Below are 5,000 nucleotides of genomic sequence, written 5' to 3' on the forward strand. Positions count from 1 at the left end.
GCTTTATTTTCTTATGTGAATTCATTTCATAAAAGTTTTACTTATCTTCTGTTTTTCTTGGTTGCATTATAGTGCATGACTTCATCTTTTGCTTGATGCGATCGCAACGCACTTTTATTTATTTATCTATTTGTTTGTTTTTTATTTATATATTTATTTATTTATTTTTGGATAAATGTATGTAAGGGGGACTTTTAGCTGGGACCAGGTTGTGGGGAGCGCTGAGGTTGCGATTTCGCCCTGGCACCCGAGACAAGAAAAAGACGTGTCTCAAATTGCTGCGCTCAGCAACTGTACATCGCAACAAATACTGTTTTTTTTCTCTCTCTCTTCCGCCTTCTTTTCTGGGGACGGGGACTGAACTTATTTTTTACTTTAATTTTCATTTTTTTACTGGGTTTGTGGGCACTCTTTTCCTTTACTTCCTCCTCCTCTTGACCTTGAAAGGGATCTAATGTGTTTTTGCCATTTAAAAGACTGCGTTTTATTCTGTTAATGCTTGTTTGGAAAGGTTACTCATTCTCCAGGTGTGCCGGATTCTAGGTACTAATCTCCTTATAATCCCTATCTGTCAGTTATACGACCTTTCCTGTACTCTCAATTTCTCATGAAAGTCAGTTTTTCTGCTGAGTAAAGGACGTTCAGTCGAAAGATCTTGCAGAAACTCCGTTGTTTATTTTTCCTTCGTTGCTTATACTTTTATTTATGGATTTATCACGTTCGAAACTTTTGTGATTCAGTTATACAAATAATATATATATATATATATATAATATATATCTATATATCTTATATATATATATCATATATATTTGTGTGTGTGTGTGCGCGTGTGTGTGTGTGTGTGTGGTGTTTGTGTGTGCATATATACATATTTATATATATATATATATATATATATATATATCTATATATAGTACCAATATACCATACTCGCACACACACATATATAAATCCATAAATAAAGTACAAGCCAGGAAGGAAAAATAAACAACGGAGTTTCTGCAAGATCTTTCGACTGAACGTCCTTTACTCAGCAGACAACCTGACTTACATGAGAAATTGAGGGTACAGGAAAGGTAGTATAACTGATTTTTCAGCTAACTTCAGAGATGGTACACGAAGAGACTATGGAAGTTAGGTTACATTTCCCAGTTAGGAGTTCTCTCCAATTATTTAAACCAGGGTAATTTTGACACGCAAATATATATATATATATATATATATATATATATAATATATATATATATATATATTTATATATATATATATATATATATATACATATATATATATATATGTTATTATAAATATATTGTATATAATATAACTGTATATATATGTATAATATATATGTATAATTATATATATGTATCTATTATATTAGCTATATATATTAATATATATATCTTGTATATTATTATATATATTGTATATATATATATGTTAATATAATATATTATTATATTATTATTATTATGTATTATTAGTAATATATATATAATATATACGAATATTTATTCAACAGGTGAAAAATAAGAGACCGGGTGTATGTCCTGTCCGGTTTCGACGAAGTACTGTTAAACAGTATTAGAAGTCACAAATATATATAATACAGACAGAACTGACGAACATACACACACCTATCTGAGACTGCTGATACGCTCACAGGCGGGGGTCAAGATAGGATTGGCCTTTCAAAACTCGTTTTTAGCTAAAATTTCACAATATACTCTTCAGGGACACTACCGATAAACGTACCCACCATACTAGAGATGTGTATTCATTTCACGTACCCAAGAGCTTGCTCCGTCGTCCATAGTATTTCCTAATGAGGAAGCACCTCGTTTTATTTAAACATTACCGGACAATTTCCCGGTAACAAACAACTTGGAACATAGCTTTTGGGAAATGGTCCAATAATTCCTTGTATTTTATTGCCAAGATGTGTGTCGCAGTTGGTTGTTCACTATTTGAGTAAACTCAGTTAGATATTATGGAGGGGCCATATGGTGAAAAATTAAATCTTTTAATGCTATGATACTAATGATATATATATATGGTATATATATATATACATAAACATATATATATATATATATATATATCTATATATAGTATATATTGTAATTTTAACGATACATACAACTCATCTGACCTTTTTGAATTTTACCTAATAAGATTCCATGAACATTATTAATTTGCTTCTCCTTCACGACCTTTCCGTAAATAGAAAACAAACCCCGAGTTTCCTTCTGAATCGTTGCTACCCAAAGTAACTATGATAATTGACGAAATATAACAATACCAGCAAACGATAAAAAATTACATTGCATTTCCGCATGTTTTCAAGATAGCCAGTTGTTCGCATTACGTGAATCCGTTACTCTCGTACAAAAGTTATTTTCCTGTTTGCGCAGTGTAGCGAAAATGAGTTGGTTGCATTTAATTTATGGCTTTCGGCTCACTGAACAGGAATGTTGTATGAGTGGCAGTTGAGCTGCGACGGAAAATGCCGCAGAAAATTACAAACTTGGCAACTTTGCATTATGAAAGTTGGGAAATTACCCAACATCTGCTATTTTTAGCGTTCTTTTGTTTTTAAACAATAAAACGTGGGATTATGCAACCCATTTCATCGAGGATTTCTTAATCCTAGGCACATGAGGGGTCATTTCCAAGCGGATTCGTTGTAGTAACAAAATTTAAAAATGTCTTACTTGAGATTCTTGCAAATATAATGTACACATATGGGAGAGATGGTTTATCCTAGTTAATGCTTAGTTGAACGTTATGACTGAATATTTGTGGTAAATTTACATGCAGATAGACACAGTTTACCATAAAATTTGGCTGTCATGATTATTAGTAATCCAGTATATATATATATTATATATATATATATATATATATATATATATATATATATATATATAATATGAATTTCATTAAATCACCATGATTCATATAAAACCATTAAGCTAGAAATGCCCTTTAATATCCAATTCGCTATATCTCGGAAATAAAATATTCCCATATATGTTATGCTAACCGAAAGGGAATTTATTAGTTGATAATAAGTTCGTCGTCTTTTTATCAACAAACAAAATCTCCTTTCGGTTAACATATATGAAAATGTATTATTTTCAGCGTAAATCGAATTGGATATTAAATAACACTTGTAACTTAATGGTTACATATATATATATATATATATATATATATATATATATATATATATATATATATATATATATATATATATATATATATATATATATATATATATATATAGAGAGAGAGAGAGAGAGAGAGAGAGAGAGAGAGAGAGAGAGAGAGAGAGCGAAGATGAGGGTGGGCTCTATCAATCCAGTAAACAGCAATTTAGTGGGAAAGGGAAGGACAGTTCTTTATTCCTTTCTAAGTACCTTATTCAGCTACTGACGTTTCAAAACATTTAGTCCCATTTTCAAAGTTACGTATTAATAGAAAGAGACATTAAAAAACAGACTCGGAATAAAAAAAAAAACTTTATAACACATAATTGTAAGTAGAGTAAAAAGTAGAGTTTACCAAAAGGTGCTGAGGGCACAGACCAAGTGACATTATCGAGTCAGGTTCAGCTTCGAGAGGTATAGAGGTGTTGAGTTTTTGTTTAGTCGGGGGACAAGCTGTTTAATAAAAAGCGATTCTAAAATTGCTAGTTATTGGTCGTTAGGAGTTCGGCCTATGATTTTAAAATATTTGTAATTAACATAGAATTTACATTTCTTTACATGTTCACGTACGAAGTGGATTCTGGGTTGATAATTTAACACCCTTTTTAAAACTCACGCTCCGTTGAGAATCCAATCTCACTTAAAACAACCTGCGGGTGGATCCGACATATTCCCCCAGGTTATATCCGGGGTAATCAAATTAATTAAATGACTCCCGAGGTCATCAGAGGGGGAAGAGTCTCTTTGTATTTGAAAAAGGATCTTATGGGCATTGGATTACAAGGTATTATTAGCTTTAGGTCAATTGCTGGTAAAAAAAACTATCTATTATCTGCCGACAAACTCACGAAAGGAAACAGAAAACTAGGTATTTGTATCCCTAATTTCCAAAACAACAATAGAACTGTATTTAATCTGTCTAATTGCAAACTATCAATAGAAAGGAATTCCTACTCTCACTAGGTTTGGACTTCAGCCTTCCTTGTTTTAAACCTTCATATAATCCATTTTTTGACTCCTTAGAATCATTATTTTCCAGACTACTTAATCTCCGTCTCGATACTGATGTGCGTAAATTTCACACTTAAATACAAGGGTTAGCACAGAAAACTTATAATACCTTAACTGCCAGATGGACGCCATTCTTCACTAAGAATGACCTCAATATTCTAAAATAACTTGCTAAACATGAGGAACTGGCAATAACTAAGTCATATAAGGGAAAAGGTACCGTAATTCTAAACACGAATATATACAGAAAATAGAAAACATCTTAGAAGACGAAGTTTAAGATGACCGGAGACCCTCAATATTCTGCTTCTTTAGAGTTGAAGATCGCATCAACCGATATTTGAAATATTTGAAAGATCGAAACATCAAAAGTGAAAATACCTATGATTCATTGTATAGTACTGGAGTGATGAATGGGCTACCAAACATTCGTAAAAAAGGTGTACCAATGAGACCTATCCTCACATCCTATGACACTACAAGCTTGCTAAATTCCTTGTCCCACTTTGAGCACCCTTAACCACCAACGCCATAGTTGTAAAAATTCAAATGATTTTAAGGAAAGAATTTTACCTCAAGATTCAGTTTTATTTATGGTTAGTATGGATGTTGAATCACTCTTTACTAACGTACCTGTTGAAGAAATAATTGAGATTCTGAGCCGGATTTTTACGAACCCAGATACCATTTTTAACAATTTTAGAGCTTGCCTGTGCTGGACACATCTTTAATTTTTAATGGTAAAGCGTACATACATGTCGATGGTACGGC

At 32.0% G+C, this 5,000-nt stretch overlaps 1 protein-coding gene across 2 annotated transcripts in view; it reads right to left on the reverse strand.

Annotated features, from left to right (window-relative positions):
* LOC135219298 (uncharacterized) overlaps positions 1 to 5,000 on the reverse strand; it is a 601,277-nt gene that overhangs the window by 57,991 nt on the left and 538,286 nt on the right. The gene's annotated exons all lie outside the window — the stretch shown is intronic.

The sequence above is a fragment of the Macrobrachium nipponense genome, chromosome 1, assembly GCF_015104395.2.
Source record: "Macrobrachium nipponense isolate FS-2020 chromosome 1, ASM1510439v2, whole genome shotgun sequence".
Classification (NCBI taxonomy): Eukaryota; Metazoa; Arthropoda; class Malacostraca; order Decapoda; family Palaemonidae; genus Macrobrachium; species Macrobrachium nipponense.